The sequence below is a fragment of the Ovis canadensis genome, chromosome 1 (assembly GCF_042477335.2).
Source record: "Ovis canadensis isolate MfBH-ARS-UI-01 breed Bighorn chromosome 1, ARS-UI_OviCan_v2, whole genome shotgun sequence".
Classification (NCBI taxonomy): Eukaryota; Metazoa; Chordata; class Mammalia; order Artiodactyla; family Bovidae; genus Ovis; species Ovis canadensis.
In genome coordinates this window covers 191,813,671-191,832,351 of record NC_091245.1, presented here as the reverse complement: position 1 = coordinate 191,832,351, position 18,681 = coordinate 191,813,671, and the positions used below count along the sequence as shown (strand labels likewise).

At 46.2% G+C, this 18,681-nt stretch overlaps 1 protein-coding gene and 1 long non-coding RNA gene across 11 annotated transcripts in view; both read right to left on the bottom strand.

The window, feature by feature from the left end:
* KALRN (kalirin RhoGEF kinase) overlaps positions 1 to 18,681 on the bottom strand; it is a 695,559-nt gene that overhangs the window by 546,414 nt on the left and 130,464 nt on the right. The gene's annotated exons all lie outside the window — the stretch shown is intronic.
* On the bottom strand, positions 15,974 to 18,290 carry LOC138421775 (uncharacterized). The gene is made up of 2 exons (XR_011249633.1): positions 17,088 to 18,290; positions 15,974 to 16,815 (listed from the first exon to the last, which is right to left on the bottom strand). It is a non-coding gene; the product is annotated as an uncharacterized lncRNA (long non-coding RNA).

The window sequence follows — 18,681 nt, the reverse complement described above, 5'->3', positions numbered from 1 at the left end:
TTCTTAGAACATTTATATGATCTGTTGAAGGTCATGTAGCTCATAAGTGTTGAGGTCAAGATTTCAACTGGGATCTTTCTGAATAGTCAACAAGGTCCTTCTGGTACTTCTCTGTGCATCCACCCACTCCCTTCTTTATCTGGGCTCCTAACGGCCAATGTGGAAACATCTAAACTTTATCTAGGTGGAAAAAAAGGAGGAGGTGGATTGTCCCACTTTTCTTGATGAAAGTTGGGGCAAGGAAATGCTAAAGCATAAGAGGAAAGTAGCAGAGAGAGTCTGTGAACCAGAGCTTCCATTTCCTAAACCATGGGAAACTGTTTGGCTTTTAAGGTAGGAGCTGGAGGACTGGCGGGCTGGGTCTTGACTGCTCAGAAGGAATGGGGAGAGAAGGCCAGGGGACCCCTTCTCAAAGCCACCACAGTCTCCCTGGGCAAGTGAGAAACAGCAGCCCCAGCAGAACAGGGCCAAGGCAAGGAGGACAGCTGAGAAGAGCCATAGCAATGAAACCAAGAACAGCTAATACCAGTGACCCAGGCACAAACTTGGCCTCATCTTGATCAAAGTGTATGCATATGATTATGGTTGGGGGAAAACTGAGGGAGGGGAAGCTACAGCTTAATGAAGAAGATACAGCAATATATCCTGGGCATTTGTTTCATTAAAATGTTTGCTCTGAAAGAATTATCTTCCTTTTGCTTGCTTGCTTTGTGCTATTTAAACATCACCCTTTTAATAACAAGGTATGCTGCGGATCCAACAAGAGGAATATAGAAACTGTGTCCAGCTTTTATCTCAGGCAAATATTTGGATGCCACTGCTTGGACCTACACTTCCAGGCAGAGCCCAGGTCTTGCCTTGGGAAAGAGCCCCCAGGGGATGCAGATGCAAGTGGTCCAAACCCACTTTAGGAAACTGGCTCAGACCGAGTGGCTATGAAAAAGTCCACCTTTTGCATAGATACACTGATTAGACTGGGGCTGCTCTTTAAGATACAGGGCTTAGGAAACTGAGGGGAAACTGTTGCAGGATAAGAAAAACTGGGCTACTGGACACTAAAATACAATGACCACCAGCATACTCCTCCTGCACTCCTCATCGGCACTTCACAAACACCTTCTCACTGACTCCTTATGACTCTCCCATCCCTATATTGCTCCCAGTTAACTGCCGTTCCTGATATTTTTACTAGACCACAGGCTGAGGTCAAGGTTGCCAGGACACTCGTTGTGTTTAAAATGCTGCAGGGAGAGAATAGAGGGCTTTGTCGGAGCCCACACTTGTCCAAGCAACGGCCTTGTCCTGAACACATGGGAGGTGAGTGGCTTTCCCCTAGGGAGGTCTCCCCGAGGTCTCCATCCGCACAGGGCAGAGCGCCCAGACCCCTGCGTCCTGCGGAAGGCAGGGGAGGGCAAAGGAAGCCAGTTAGCACGCCTGCCCCCACGGTGGTGCCCACCTGGGCATCTGTCCACCTCTAACAGCAGAGACCACCTCCGCCGCTTCTCAGGGAAGGTCAGTGATCTTTACTAAGTGCTCTGAGCCCTTGGGATGTGAGGGGCCTCCCTGCCCCAGGAGTCTGACAGGAAATCAATCCGCTGTCTCCTTTGCTTTCTGAATATTATGAATGTCCATCAGGTAGGGGTCTGACTCAGATGATCTCCAAGGTCCCGCCTAACACCAACACTCCATAATTCCTTTTAGCCTTTAGGTCTGAGGATGGCTTTTTGGCCTGAGGCAAGGACAAAACTGACATAAAGTTAGCAAATGCAGTCACCTCCCAAATTGCCTTGAAAACAGAGGAGAGTAGTGGCATGAATAATCCAGAATTAGACCTTCTCTTGCATTGGAAGAAACTGAGACCAGATTGGAGGAACTAGTTAAAGATGAGGTGACATGGCTGACTGCTGAACTTGGGCTGGGGCCAGGACTCCTGACTTCTAGCGCTCACCCCTCTCCATCACTCAGGTCTGCTACGTTTGGCTTGAGAGTGTATGCCTTGACTTTTGGAACCAGCAGCTGCTTCCTGCTCATAGGGATATTTGGTTCCAGCTGAAAATCCCATGGACAGAGGAGCCTGGTTGGCTGCAGTCCATGGGGTCACGAAGAGTCAGACATGACTGAGCGACTTCCCTTTCACTTTTCACTTTCATGCATTGGAGAAGGAAATGGCAACCCACTCCAGTGTTCTTGCCTGGAGAATCCCAGGGACGGCAGAGCCTGGTGGGCTGCCGTCTATGGGGTCACAGAGTCGGACACGACTGAAGTGACTTAGCAGCAGTGGCAACATCCCTAAGAGTCAAAATTTTGAGCACACACCAGTCAGATGACGAGGACAGGTGCCATGGCCAGGTTTGAGGGGCAGACAGAAGCCATCCAGGTTTTGCAAGTCACCATAAACGTATCACAATGCAGGTGATTCACAAAGAGACTGCTGAGTAATAAAAATGATCACCTCCCCAAATACTATTAAGGGGTTCCCTCAGGATGGATTCCCTGGTAACTCCAATCATCCCACTTAATGTTTTTATAGATGATTCTGATATGATCCTAAGTGAAGTCTCTCCTAGGAGGTGGAGAGCGACTGAACATATTCACTGTTTCAGGAAGACTGACCCAAGTGACCTACCAAGGAGAAAGGCAGGATGAGACAGGCTGTTCAGGAGGCTTTTGAAGCAGCTAGACATGAGGTTAAAAATGGGGATCAGAGGGAAAAAATGGAATGCAGGCAAGAGGTTATAAACAGCTACTGGATCTGAAGACTAAGATGAGGCGGCCATTGGGAAAAAGAAATCAAGAAGAAACTCAAAGCTTTAAGTCCTGAAAAAGAAAAACCATGTATGCTGGGAAAAGAGGCTGAATTTCACTTTGGACATCTTGAAAAGGGTATTCCCATAGAGTTCATACAGAGCAGAGAGAGAGGAGAACCTGAAATCTAAAAGATACGAGCGTGCACATCCATGGTGATCCAGGGAACAGGCCTGGATGCTCAGCAGGGCACGCGCCATGCCGGGCGCTCAGGGCCTCCAGGTGTGTGTGTCTCACATTTCTAACATTCTGTAAGCATCCTGAAGACGGAGAACTTGGCATCTTGCTTTTCCACATTCATTACCATACCCAGTACAGGGCACACGAAGCACAGAACTGAGAAGTCTCGTCTGGCAGCACACATGGGGCCCCATCAACAGTCTCCCCTGCATGTTAGCCTTCATGTCAACAGAAGTCATGCTGGCCCAGGGCCATAGGGTCCTGCAAGCTGCCCCCTTCTTTTCAGAGGACAACACAAGGTCCCCACACAGACTGACAAGGCAGAAAAGGAAGCCCCTCTCTGGATTAAACCCTGCTGTTATTTTCTCAGTTCTAAAGATGATGGCCAGCTCATAAGACTCAAGTCATTCTCCAAATATCTTTCCTGCCAAGGATTATAACATTGAAATCAGGAAAGGAAAAAGAGCCCTGACCAACGAGGGAAGTCAAGACTCCCCAGGCTCCAGGTCTTGTGAATGAGTCCCTGGCCACAAACCCTTCTACCTGCAGCTGAGGCCACATACACAGGACCCTCCTGGGCCAACACCCACCTCCAGCTCCTGACTACATAGCCTTCCTGCCCCTCCCTGGACCCTGGGGCAAAGGTCCACTAGCCACCATTCCACACATGCCCTGTGATGAGAAGAGCAGTGTTGGGACCTTTTCCCCAAGGCACATGGTGAGGGCTAAACAGACAAGCTGACAGCTAGATGCAGATACATTCCCCAAACAAACTGGTGCATCCAATCTCTACAGATTTACTGTCACTGAGGAACATATTAGAGATAAGGCCTCCCTCTTTCCCTTTTGTCTGGGGCAGAAGCCAGAAGAGATGATTGGGAGTGGAGAATGCCCAAGAAACATAGCGGCCTGCATTTGCCAGAGGTACCATGAAGCTCCACATCATCAGGGGAGATGGGGGCTCTGACGTGGCTCACCCCACCCCTTTTGCATGTGATCAGGGAGCAGGAGCTGAGAGCCCAAGCTTTGTAACAAAGTCCTGAATTCACATCCAAGACTCTGTCTCCAGAGCACATCTCCAGCATGTCTGCAGGCTGCTCCCTCTCCACCTCTTACTAGAAAGCTCTCTTCTGGCTAGGCTCTGCCAGCTCAGGCCTGGTCAGTCAGGGCTACTCTAGGGGGTTGGGGGGTTTCGGGAAGCTGGCAGAGACCCAGCACCAAGCCACATGCACAAGGGCCCAAAGGGAACCCTGCACTTGTGCCCTTCTCCAGAGAGAGAGCTGTGATTTCAGACTTCTGGGCACTGTGCCCAACAGTCTGACATCCTAGGAGGGCAGGCGAGGCCCTGCTGGCTCCAAGAAAGGAGCCTGCCATGAAGTAACTGGTGGAGGGGCTCCATGCAGACAACCCAAATCTGAGGGGAGATTGGCAGCAATGGATGAGCAAGGAAGCCTTGTGCCTAAAAGAGGCAAAGTTCCCACCTCGCTGCTGCAGAAAGTCTGCTGGGACATCAGGGACGTCTAGGCAATGATGAATGGCAGGGCATTCTGTGCTTCACAGTATCAACAACAAGCTTTATATATATTTTCCCCACAGTTCCCGGAGAATCATCATCGCTGCCCAGCTGGGCACTTCTAAGGCTTTGTCCCAGCTTCTCCAGCTGGCCCTGAGATAGGGCCACTGAAAATAACAGCAAACCTTGATTCTTTCCCCAGTTATCACAGGGCCTGGAGGCCAAGGCAAAGACAAAGGAGGTAAAGGAAACTTCAGTACAATGGTTTGTGGACCCTACATCCCCCTCATCTCCTTGCCAAATCTTCAAATCAACCTAAGCATGACTTCATCCACAAAGCGTGCTGCTGCTGCTGCTGCTGCTGCTGCTGCTGCTGCTGCTGCTGCTGCTGCTGCTGCTGCTGCTGCTGCTCCTGCTGTTGCTGAGTCGCTTCAGTCGTGTCCGACTCTGTGAGACCCCATAGACGGCAGCCCATCAGGCTCCCCCGTCCCTGGGATTCTCCAGGCAAGAACACTGGAGTGGGTTGCCATTTCCTTCTCCAATGCAGGAAAGTGAAAAGCGAAAGTGAAGTCGCTCAGTCGTATCCGACTCTTCGCGACCCCATGGACTGCAGCCTACCAGGCTCCTCCGTCCATGGGATTTTCCAGGGAAGAGTACTGGAGTGGGGTGCCATTGCCTTCTCCCCACAAAGCGTAACAGAGGGCTAATGTCTACTCCCAGTTGTGTCTGCCCTTTGCTAACTGCATGCCCTTCCATCTGGTCTGGGACTGCCATGTCCACCACCTAAACAGCAGTTCAGTTCCGCTCACTCAGTCGTGTCCGACTCTTGGCGACCCCAGGGACTGCAGCATGCCAGGCTTCTCTGTCCTTCACCATCTCCCAGAGCTTGCTCGAACTCATGTCCGTTGAGTCAGTGATGTCACCCACCCATCTCATCCTCTGTTGTCCCTTCTCCTGTCTGCACTGCAATCTTTCCCAGCATCAAGGTCTTTTCTAATGAGTCTAAACATAGGCCACAACTAAGGCTCTGTCCTCCTACCCTTTCTCTTTTCAAATTTCTTTTTTCTCTTTATCAAATTTACTTTAGCTATTATAAAAGCAATACATGTTAATAACCTTGGAAAGTTATTTCCTTAATCTCACAAAGCCAGATTTCTGGGCTGGCATGGCTGTAAGGGTGGAAGCTGACCACGGCAGCTCTGACCGTTCCTATTACGTCTGCTTTCCAATAAATGCTTTCTCTGAGACCAATGATCAGACCCACCAATTAAAAAAACAGTTCAATTAATACAACTTCATGCGACACACAGCTTTTCTGAAATGCGGCTATCGTATCCCAGGAAGTAGATCATTTAAAGTGTGGAATCATCACTTCCTGTAGATAGCACAGGCCCAGCATGCAGGCAACAGTGATGTACAGTGTTAACAGAGTCAAGAAGAATCACAAAGCTATCACTTACTGTGCACCTACTACATTCTAGGTATTCTGCTAGGCTCTGGGCAAATGTTTTTCTCCTATTCTCAACAAACTTGCAGAACAAATTCAGATCCCAGATAAGGGAAGCTAGGCTAAAAGACTTACCCAACACCTCAGATCTGAAAGCCCTGGAGTCCAGTCTTCTACATCCAAATCCCACTCTGTTGTCCTAAGCAGAGACCTGATTCCCTGTGGATCATTTCTGGCTGTTCCCTGCAGTACTCAAGTAGAATTTCTTGCCATAGAGAGCAAGAAATTTCTTTCTGGCCTTCTCAGACTTCCTCCTCTAACTTTCTACAAGGGACCGAGAGGAGTTAGGTGGAGCCATTGTGACCTTCCCAGCCCATAGCAATCAAGACAGAATTAAGCAGGAAGATCTGTGGGAACTCAAGACCTCTGGCCATTATGCCAAGGTAAGGTAAAGGAGGATGTTGGGGGGACCAACATGATTCAGGAGCTCTGAATGAGGAACTTGAGTTCGTTCTCCCCTTAGAATAGAAGCTAATGATTCCTGGAACACCATCACCCTCTGTTGAGTAATTTATACCTTATATGAATCACACAAAATAGTCATATTATGGATAAGGAAAATAAGAGTCAGAAAGTCAGCTAATCTACTGACAGCCACACAGCCCGTCAGTGCAAAGGTGAGCTGGCTAAACCCAGGTCTGTCCAACTCCAAACTCATGCTTTTCCACCCCACCAAGCTGCTCTCCTTACTAAGCATCTAAAACATATGGGGGTAGTGCCAGGTTTAGGGAGCGGATGCTTAGGACACCCATCAGAACCTTTCTCAGAACCCCCAGGAAGATGATTTTATTCAGGGACCTTGATGGTAACTGCTCACAGCCATTAAGCCATCTGCCTGAGAATCCAAATTCTAATTTCTTCCACAGGCAGGAATTCCTAAGGGAACAACATGTAGTTCAAACTTCAGGAAGAGTCAGAAAAACAGTCCTTCTGTGGTAGATTGTTTACAAAGCTGGTCACATTGAGTCCTCCCATCCACGCGTGCATGCTCCTCTGCAATGTGACTGTCTCTCTGTCCATCAAGAGGTGGCATCTATCTCCTTACCCCTCCCCACCCCAAACCTAGACTAGTCTGAGACTTGGTTGAGCCAGCATGTAGCAGAAGAGACACTGTGTGACTTCTGGGTTTTGACTTTATAAGGTCTTGCATCTTCTGGTCTCATCTTCTTGGAACACTTCTGCCATTACGTAAAGAAACTCAGTCCTGTCTTCTGGTGGATGCGAAGCCATCAGATGAACAGCAAAAGACACCCACTAACAGCCAGCACCACCGCCAGACATGAAGCCATCTGAGACCATCCAGCCCCAGTCAAACTGTCGAATGACTGCAGCTACATGACTGACCCCAGCTGATCTCAACCCAAATCGCTGACCCACGGAACTGTAAGCAAATCAGCAATTGTTTTAAGCCACTAAGGTATGGGTAGTTTGTTACACAGCAATAGGTAACTGATACAACTTTCTTTTTTGCCTCTGGGAACACTTCCCTCACCTACACGTCTCAGCAATACCCACGCAGCTATCTAGTGAGGAATCTCTTTTGGTTCTAGGCAACCCCTGCTTAGGACTTCTCTCAGAAGTTTCTTGCTGATAATCACTTTCATTCGGCACATTTGATGCAGTATACCCTACAAGGCCAGCACTGTGCTGGCAGACACAGGATATTCAGGATATTTTCCTCAATCAACTCATGGCATTACAGATGTCAGTAACCCAAGCCCCCAAACAGTACCAACATAAATAGAATGTGGGCTGCACAGCTGAGCTACCAGGTCACCAGAGTATGGGCCTGTGGTGGGCAGAAGTGTGAATATATGCACAACATCGAGAAAAGTCATTTGGGGTACAATTTCCCAGATCACCTTACAGAAGACTACTCCAGTGCACACATCCATCACTTCTGAGAGCATAAAGGAAGTGGGAACTGAAGAAGACTATAAAGTATATTTCAGGCAAGGCAGCTGACATGGCTCATGGCCTGAGCCTCCACAGGCTCCAAGAAGCCCTGAGACTGGAACCAGGGAGCACATATAGTTTTGACTGCATAAAGAATTGAGCCCAAGGGTTTCACAAGGGCTCATAAAAGTGGAAGAGGTTTAGAGACTGCTTTTATTGATGCACAACTCCTCTGTGTGTACTCAAGAAGAAAATGTCTTCTCTCATATATCAAGCTGTTGGTCAGAGTCAACAACTCCCTGCTGCCTTCGGAAGAACTCCAAACTTCTAATCTGACATGCGGGGCTCTCCATGAGCTGTTGCTAAAGTCGGTTCTGGGATTTGATTCCCAGAACTAACACTATTCACCAGCTGTGTGGCCCTGGGCAGGAAACTTCACACCTCTGAGTCTCTGTGTCTTAATCTGAAAAACTGGGATTTTACATGCATAGGTAAAAGGCATGCTATGAACACTAAAATAACATAACAAAGTGCCCAATATTGTCCCTGGCAGTGGGTACTGACTAAGCGTACAATTCCTTCCCAAGAGTTCAACAGTTTCCATCACAGAGAACAGTTAGTTAGATGCCAGGAAAGAGGTAAGGATTCCTTGGAATAAAGGCTAAAGTTCGATGTGGTTGGTAAAGGGCCAGAGTGATGCACTATGTCTCTGTGTAACTGTTTGGTTTTGTTTCTTATTGCTCATCCCAGCTACATCTACACAGTAATCAGGTTTTTTGGCAAGGCTTTGGCAAGGGATCTTTTGAGACAGGCACTCTGAAATGTTCTTGGTTGCACTTTATCCAAGCCAGCTTCCTCCTGCCTTATACCACATACCCAACAGTGGGCAATCGCCTCTTGTACTCAGAACGCTGGCCCCATGTGAGGACTGTTCTCACTCCATATCTGGTTTTATGAGTGGAAAAAAAGTGGCTCAGATGGTAAAGAATCTGCCTGCAATGCAGAGACTCAGGTTCAACCCCTGGGTCAAGAAGATCCCCTGGAGAAGGGAACAGCTACCCACTTCAGTATTCTTACCTAGAGAATCTCAAGGACAGAGGACCCTGGTGGGCTACAGTCCATGGGGTCACAAAGAGTCAGACACAACTCAGCGACTAACACTTTCATTTTCAATTTCCTTAGTTCCACCTCAGCAAGGCACCACTCCCATATCCAGGCAGACTGAGAGTCCCAGAGAGACTCACCCTCAACTCTTCCTCTTCTGAGGAAAGTCAGTCCATTGTTGATCATAACTCCTTCCTGCCTCCCTTACACAATGCACACTGATATTCTATAGTAAAATGGGAAACGGAACTAAGAGAGATAAATCTTCATCAGAGACCAATCAATACCATTGACTGGGGCAGCTTTTCACTGAACATGAGGCGCCAGGCAGCTATGGAGATCTTCCCCTCCTTCCCCTAAAACTAAATGTACCACCCCTCTACCAATCCCTGGGATTTCACTGCAGGGTAGTTGTATTGCCCATAAGTATTAACCTCTGCCCAACTAGAGCCTAAGGCTGAGCAAAAGCTACAGCTACTAAAATGTCAACCATTGGCTCAGGACAAAAGAGAAATAGGCTCCTTCATACCTGTGAGCCTTTATCCTGTGGAAGGGCCTCCCTGGCCCAGTAACCCACACACACCTCTACCCTGTCATTCAGACAGCCCATAGAGCACACACACTTAGTGAAATTGAGTGGTTCCCAGTCTTCAAGCATCAATTCCCATGCTCCATCAGTCCCATCCAATCGCAGCACTGACCCCTCATAAGAGAATAGAAATAATTTAAGTGACTCAATGTGCCAAGCCTTCTGGTTGGTCCTTTATACAAGTCATTATCATTCATTTCTACTACATCCCTCTAAGTAAAGCATTATTATTTCCATTTTACATATGAGTAAACTGAGGCTAATAGAACCTAACAACATAGTCCATGCATGCATGCTAAGTTGCTTCAGTCGTGTCCAACTCTTGTGACCTTATGGACTATAGCCTGCCAGGCTCCTCTGTCCATGGGATTCTCCAGGCAAGACTACTGGAGTGGGTTGCCATGTCCTCCTCCAGGGGATCTTCCTGACTCAGGGATCAAACACACATCTCCTACATCTCCTGCACTGGCAGGTGGGTTATTTACCACTAGTGCCACCCGGGACGCCCACCTGGGACTATCTACATAGGCCATAGATAGGGTTAGAATCAAGGTCCATGTAGCTATAAGCCCACGACTGTCCAACCAGGAGTCAACTTGTAGAGCTGCACTCTCTTGGTATGTATTCTGAAAACATCTGCCTATGTCTGAGTGTCTACACAGGACAGAGTTTGTGCTTCAGTCACTGGTTTTCAATAGCTTCCAGTACAGTGTCATATTTGAAGATAGGATTGACAATGGTGACAGATGGGGTTGTCTTCCAAGTCATTCCCAGAGTCCTCCCCATCAGACGCCCAGAGACCTAACCCAAACCAGAGGGCATGTAAATGTAGTTGCCAACAGTCATTAAAAATGATGTATTTCTTACAATACTAAGCATACTATGTCATCATGGCAGGAATTTAGACCATGATGAAAAGACATGAAAAGAAGCAGAGGGACGTGCAGAGAGGGTAGACAGAGTCAGTCACCTTTTCCATGAGCTCACTCTTCACTTGGGGAAGAGGGTGGCACCCAAAGCCTCTTCCCAGGGAGCTTCCTCTAGTTTTCAAACCTAGCTGAGCCCCTGACAAGGCACAGTTTAGGACCCTCACCACCACTCCAGGAGCTCCCTCAAAGTTGAGGGAAACAGCTCTCTCAGCAGAAGCCAGCTCTCCTTGCTCTCCCCTGAACCCTCCCCCCATCCTCTCTACCCCAGGTTCCCAGAGCTTAGATCAAGTAGAGAGCCAGTTGCCAATGGCAACCAAACCCCATTGCTTCAATTCCAACTCCACTTTGATTGGTCTGGAGGGATGGAAGTCAAGGAGGGGCCAGGACCGAGTTGCCTTGTGTCTAATGCATTCACTTAACAATCAACATGCCCTGCACTCATGCAACTCTTCAGCTTTTCTAAGGGCTTTCCAGTATCATCTCATCATCTCTCAATCTTGCTGCAGTCCTTGAGGTGAATAACAATATCCTCAGGCAGACAGGCACTCCTTGCAGTTGCTTTGTTCCTCCCCACCAGGCTTAGCACCTTTGGAGACAAAAAAACTTTCAGCAGAGGAAGAGCAGGAATCTGATCCTCTCAGTACAAAGCCACAGATTCATTCAGCCCTTGAGGTGGATGGAGTCTTAGCAGCTCTTCAACTAAACACCTTAGCAGGAAAGTGAAAGTGAAGTCACTCAGTCTTGTCCGACTCTTTTCGACCCCATGGACTGGGATTTTCCAGGCATGGACTGGGATTTTCCAGGCAATAGTACTGGAGTGGATTGCCATTTCCTTCTCCAGGGGATCTTCCCAATCCAGGGATCGAACCCAGGTCTCCTGCATTGTAGACATCCTTAGCAGGGGTGCCTCCTAATCAGCACCCTCCAATAGAACTTTCTGTGATGTTGGAAATACACCTATCTGTTCTGCACTACTGTCCACAGAGGCCACATGGGACTATTGATCACTTCAAATGTAGTAATTTGATGGAGAAGCTGGATTTTTCATTTTATTGTAATTGTAAATAATTTTAATAGCCCCATGTGCTAGTGGCTACTGTATAAGACAATACTGTCCCAATCAGACCTCACTGCGATGGTAACTTGCTGCCTCCATTTGCTGCTGTCCCACAGAACAAAAGGTGTTGTGGAATTCGACACTGAGGATACTCAATGTATGTGCCAAAAGAATCGCTTGGTGTAAAGGTCAGCTGGATCACTTTTGTCTACAGTTTGGATGTTGAGTGCTTCAATTACAAAATGCTCGCAAATGCCTGCAGACTGAGAAGGCTGGAAACAGGAGCCACAGAAGGGCATTGAGCCCAACCCCTTCAGAAAACAGACTAGCTACCCTTTTCTCCTCAGATCACACCTGACAGATTCATGTTCCCTGGGAAATTCTCTGTTGGTCCAACTTTCTCCCAAAGTTTCTGACTACCTTCCCAATGATTCCCTACTTGTAGGTATCCCAGGGCGAGAACCAAGCTAGGGAGAAGTTACATCTGTCACCTTGCATCGCCTCCTCAAAAACTCCACAAGGGCCACAGGTCAGCAGCATCCCTCAGGAAAAGAGCTGTGGGTGGACCAGGGCCAGGCTCCTAGTGCAACGTCCTGAGGTTCTCTCTAGCTCCTGCCCATCTCCATCTTCACTCATCAGTCACCTAACTGGAAATCTCCAAATTTAGATGATCAGAAAACCATATTTTCCTCTCAGATTAGCTCAGAGCAGTGGTCACAGTTTAAATTTGAGGCTTCTAGGCAAAATTGCTTCCCAGAGGAACCTCATTCCCTTTGTTACTTTCTGAATGGATCTCTAGAGAGAGGGAGTGCCCACTGGTGTACACCCTAGAAGTGAAGATGTTGAAGTTGTGGAGAGATGGAATCTAATCTTCTTGTAAGAAGAAAAATATCTGGGGGGGAGCCAGATCAAGATGGCAGAATAGTAGGATATGGAGCTCACCTCCTCCCACAATACATCAAAAATACATCTCCATGTGAAATAATTCTCACAAAATATCTGCTGGCAGAAAATCTCATACAACCAAACCTACAAGACAAATATTTACTTTTCCTGTTTTTTAAACTAGAAATTAAGAAGAATGAATATGTATGACTGTCTAGTGTTTATTAGCATTATTTAGAGATTTCCAGTCACACTGTTGTACCTACAACTCTTCATCCATCCACCATGTATTGAACATGGTTCAGATGCTTTCCAGTCACTATGCTGGCCATAGCATTATCTATAGAGGAGACAAAGAATAACCAACCACTCAATATTTATTGAGCCCCTACTAGACAGAGAAGTTCTTATCTTCACAGAACTTATATTCCTGTAATGGAAGGCTTTCAATAATCTGTGTACAAAATAAAAATATCATTTCAGATAGTGTAAGTCCTAAAAGAACATAAAAGTAGTAGGACTTGGGTGTGATGGGTAGAATGGGGGATGTGCAGTTTTAGTTCTAGTGGTCAGGAAAGACCACTTTAAGGAGGTGACATGAGCTAAGGCCTGATCCTTGGAAAGGAAGCAAATGAGAGGGCAAGGGAAGATGCCCCAGGGAGAGGGAAGAACATGCACAAAGGCCCTGAGATGAGAACAAGCTTGGCAGGTTTTAGGAATAGCAGACTGGCTGCAGTGAAGTGAACATGTGGGAAGTAGTAGGAGAAGGGGTCTGAGAAAGAGGCAGGCTCACATTATGGAGCTTCTGCCAGGCCTCAGTAAGAGGAAGGCACTGGGGGTATTGGGTTTAGGCATGAGAGAGACATGATCAAATTTATGAATACTGGAGTGGGTTGCCATTTCCTTTCTTCAGGGGGTCTTCCTGACCCAAGGATCAAACCCACATCTCCCACATTGCAGGCAGATTCTTTACCATCTGAGCCATCAAGGAAACCCACGAGTAAAATACATTATTATAAAATATAGTACAGGAAGATTGCTGTAAATCATGCCATTACAAAATATTATAGGAACTATGCTAATAAAGAAACCTACACTGCAGGGAAGAAGCAAAAAACCACTAGGCTTCTCAGGATGCTGGCATTGCAGGCCATAACGACAGCTGCCAAGGTGTGGAAGTGTGAGACAACACATGCTTGTTGTCACAAAGACATGGTGGCACACTGGAGGGCACGCAGGCAGTCAGCATGGAGGGCTAGTGGGTGCAGGCATGGGAGGTCCTATATACCAGCCTTGGGAACTGATTTTACATGTCACTGGCTCTTAAATTGGCTCTTAAAAATACTGGTACCCAGCCCCACACTGGACCGATTCCATCAGAACTTCTGAGGTGGGAAGACAGGCACCAGTACATTTAAAAGCTCTCTAGGTAATGCTAGTGCACAGCCAGGGTTGACAGCTACCACTGTAGGTGACGACTGAGGAGCCTTGAAGGGTTTGAAAGGAGCAGTAACAATTGCTTATTTTCCATAACAGATTTGTTTGTCTAAAGATTATATTTTAGAATACAGTATTTTTAAAGTATAATATATTCAGGCAAATTATTAATAATGAAGACAAATTATTAATAATTACCTACATTTGCATTTTAAAGTTTTGAACATTATTGCAAATGGAGTCACGAGTTTCCATTCCTACTGAACTCTGGCTCTTCTGACAGTTTATGCGAAATCTAGAAACATCTAAACAGAAGAAATCATCAGCAGTTCACAGTTGATGGACTTTAGAGCCAGAAGAATTTCCCCTGAGAGCCTCTTTATTTTACAGATTTGGAAAAAAAAAAAAAAAAAAAGAGGCCCGGGAGGTGCTATGACAAGGCTAAGGTTAGAGGTGCTATGACAAGGCTAAGGTTATCTGGGATTAGCTGCAAAAGTATAATTGGAACCCAAACTCTCCACCACACCACACTGCTGCTTGTTTATTAGAAAAGCCATCCCACTGTCTGGACTCTGCATTTTTCACAATACTAAGTATATCTTGAAAGTGCACTTAATTTTATAAGAGAAATATAAGAGAGGAAAAGGGCAGAAAATAAAAATCCAAACTAATCAAAGGCAGTTTGGGTCACATAGAACTTTATTTTTCATGTTATCTCCTTGGTTTAAAACCTTCTGATGCTTTGACATTTTTGATAGGTTTCTACAAACAGAATTTGTTTAAAGGAAGACAGGTTTTCTACAGATCAGTAGTTCTTGTTCAAGGTGCATATTTCAAGATGTAGACCCGCGTCTTTCTCCAGAAGATGGAAGAGTTTGAAGCGAGTGTCACAGAAGACTGGTTCTCTCCCTGGGCTCCGGGATGCATTGGCAGGACAGAACCCCTGGCTCTATATTAGAATCAAACACCTTAGGATTTCTGAGCCTATACTTGGAAATACCATTCCAACACTGAAGGCTAAAATATGCTGCGTATTTTATAGGTGCGCCAGGCAAATGCAGCAGCAGTGCCACCTGCATTCTCACTGCCACCTTTGAGCCCAAGATCCAAGATTCAAGCGACTCCAGTGGCCACCCATGTGGTTCTTCTCCAACCCTTGATGAAGCCTTTTACTTTACTTTCATCTGGACAAGTTGGAAGAAGCACACTGACATTTTATTTGCCAGCTGAGTTTAACTGAAACAGAGGTACGGGATGGTTCAGCCAAGGTCACTGTTTAATCTGGATGCAGTGACAGCTACGGAATCTGACTTTGTCCATTTAAGTATGTGAGAAGGACACTCAGAAGACCACAGAAGAGACTGGGTTCAGGCTGGACCATGTGTAGGCTATGAAAGCTTTGACCATCCCCAGCAAGAACAGATCTTGCAACTGAATCAACAGAAACAGTGGCTTGGCCAAGTAAGGCTTGGTCATGCAGACATGGAAGCAAATCCTTAGGAATTAAAAAAAAAAAAAAAAATCAGTCAGGTGGCCCAGGAAAAGACTGTGTGCAGGGAAGCTCAGAAGGGGGGAAAGAGGCTTTGAAGTTGGCTGAGAGAAAGTCTGCAGGTGAAAAACAGGAGGACCAGGGTCAAGAACCAACCAGCTCAGGGGTGGCCACTTCTGATGTTAAAGCGACAAAGCTCATCAGGACAGTCATCAGTATGTTCTTCAGCTGGAAATCCTCTGAAATTATCTCAGGATCTTCCTAGACTAGACCAGAACATTACCACTGTCTGGAATAGAGATAAGGGTTTCCAGAACTGGGTTATCTTTCTAAGCTATGAAACTACAACTTATAGTCCTTTAAGATCTTCAGATATTACTTTACTAAATAACTTAGATTATTTTTAAACTCCCAAGAGGACATCAATCCTCCACATTATCTAGTTTTTTTCTACAGCTTCTCAGTGTCTTTTATAAACTTATCCATTTTTTTTTCCAATCCTTGAGTAACGGTCCCCAAATTCAATGTCCTGAGGTAATATCTGTACATCTCTTCTATCTTTCTATCATTTCCTTTTCCTTCTTGTGCACCCTCAACTCGCAAACCTATTTTTCTGTGTGTCTTAGAACCTACTTTTCTCCCCTACCTATTTTCTTGAATGCATCCAGCTTATAAAAATCTATAAAGAACACCAACAAAAAATATTTTTTAATGTCAACAGGTTTAGGCTACGGGATGCACACTCTGATGCAGCATCAAATGGGGACATTTTTCTCCCAACTGCTTTTACATCACTGGCAAGGTGATTCTGAAAACACAAAAGATGGTTCAAGTGTCCTATGACAGAATCTGAGGTTCCCTCTCTCTGTGCAAATGATCGACCCTCCACTGCAGGAGCTGCTGGCTTGGTGCTTTCATTGCCCATGTGTTCACAGCCTCACTCTGAAGAGGTTTGCTAACCTGTCCTCTGAACTTGGGGCTAGTGAGCACCTGAAACCTCTCGCTAAAGTCCACTTTCAGGCATTCAAACCAGCATGCCAGAAGAACCCATGCTCTTTTTCTTTCAATCCTTCTCATCTTCAGACGTCATCTTACTTATGACGTGTTCTGAATATGGTGAGAAGGGCTGTGGGTGGTCCGTATTTGCTCCCCGTGTGGCCCTGGTGAGGACACTGAGGTTTCCCACATGGCGGCAGCAGGGAGGGACTGCAGTGCTAGGAGGAGGGGCCAGCGTTTTCTTCATCTTGCACATTCACTTATGAAGAATTTTTTATGCAGCAGACACATCCCACACATGAGAATATATTCACTTCCTTTAGACACACTTATTTCCTTGGGTGGTTTTGGAGGTCATGCTTCTTTCTCGCCTTTGGAATAACCTGCAGTTAGAAGGGCTTCATGTGCAGAAAGGAAGTTCCATTTTGCTGAGGAGAAAAAGGACAAAAATGCAGTTAGTGCCTCTCTCGTTTCTAGATAATTTTCTGTAACATATAAACTCTGAAAACAGCCTCTTCAGAGGGTGCTAAACAGTATTCCAGCTCTGAAAGCCCCACCTCAGGAGTAAGATAAGGTATTTGACTTTGCCTCTAAGCATGGCTCCATAAGAATTCAAATATAATTTACATACATTATGGAAATATGCCACTGCAGCTAAAACAGACTGTGATGTTCAGTTTAGATAAATTTAAACTCTTACCTCTCGGTGAAGAGACATCTCTCTTTCCTTTGTGAATCTCAAAGTGAAGAGCCTCCAGGAGCTGGTTTCCAACTTCCTGCCAGCTCCTGCACCTTCAGCTGGCTGTGCCCCTGCCTCTCCAGACCGAATGAGGCAGGGTGCTCCTTGCTTTGCAACCTCCAAGGCTCCAGCAAGCGTCTGGGCCACGCAGACTCTAAAGGCCTAGTTAGGAGGACTGGGACTTGGGCTCCAACCTGTGGAGCAAAATTCAGCAACAGGAGACCCACCAGGAAGGCACTGACTTTTCCTATCCCAAGCCCCTCTTAGTACACTGGCTGCCGGCCCTGAAGATAGAAACACACGCGACCATTTCATCTGAGAGCCATACGGGCTCTGTGCGTGACTCAAACCACCTGGCACCATGGGCAGTTATCCACCATACAGTGCTCTGTGTCGTTATCAGAGATGATGAGGAGGAGGCACAAGACAGGTCTGAATACAAAACTTTAAACATTTGATTTTATGCTAAAATGAAACAATTTCTCAATCCAAAAAATGTCCATCTTTCTCAGTTATTTTCTGGGCCTTCAGCCTGTGGGGGTTCCTGAGAAACAGAGGCCATTAAGCAGTGCTTGTGGTTCTGATCTTCAGAAGCAGCTTGGGAAAGAAAATTGCTATGAGGCTTTGATGTGGATTCCCACAGGTCTGGAGAATGAATGTTTTGGGAGGTGTGCAAATAGTTCTCACTTTCAGGAGCAAAGTCTGAGCCAGAGTACCCGGGTCCATGATAGTACAGGACATTTTTGGTGAAGTGCGTGAGGCCACATGACACTCACATATTTCTGTGCTGTAGATGCAAACTTGTGTCCACTTAGTGGAAGAAGGTGAGGGTGAGATGATCTGAGAGAACAGCATTGAAACATGTACATTATCACATGTAAAACAGACGACCAATGCAAGTTCAATACACGAAGCAGAGAATCCAAAGCCGGTGCTCTGGCACAACCCAGAGGGACGGGATGTGGAGAGAGGTGGGAGAGGGGTTCAAGATGGGGGGATATATGTATACCTGTGGCCGATTCATGTTGATATATGGCAAAAACCATCACAATATTGTTAAGTAATTATCCAATTAAAATAAAATTTAAATTTAATAATAAAAAAAAAAACTGTGTCCACCCTAACCTCCTGGAATAAAGAGGACATTGTGAATCAAAGGGAAGTAAGAAAGAGGAAAGCATAGAGTTGGAGAGGGAGCATAACCTTGGGGGCAGAGGTAGAACCGGCGAGATGATCTCAGATCATCTGTTATTAAGCATGGCCTACAGTTCATTTCAATCCCCCTCCCAAGGGAACTTACAGAGCCATCCAAAATAAATAATATATTGTGTTAATTTAGTCCCAGTTGTGGATCACAATAAACTGTGGAAAATTCTGAAAGAGATGGGAATACCAGACCACCTGACCTGCCTCTTGAGAAACCTGTATGCAGGTCAGAAAGCAACAGTTCGAACTGGACATGGAACAACAGACTGGTTCCAAATAGGAAAAGGAGTACGTCAAGGCTGTATATTGTCTCCCAGCTTATTTAACTTATATGCAGAGTACATCATGA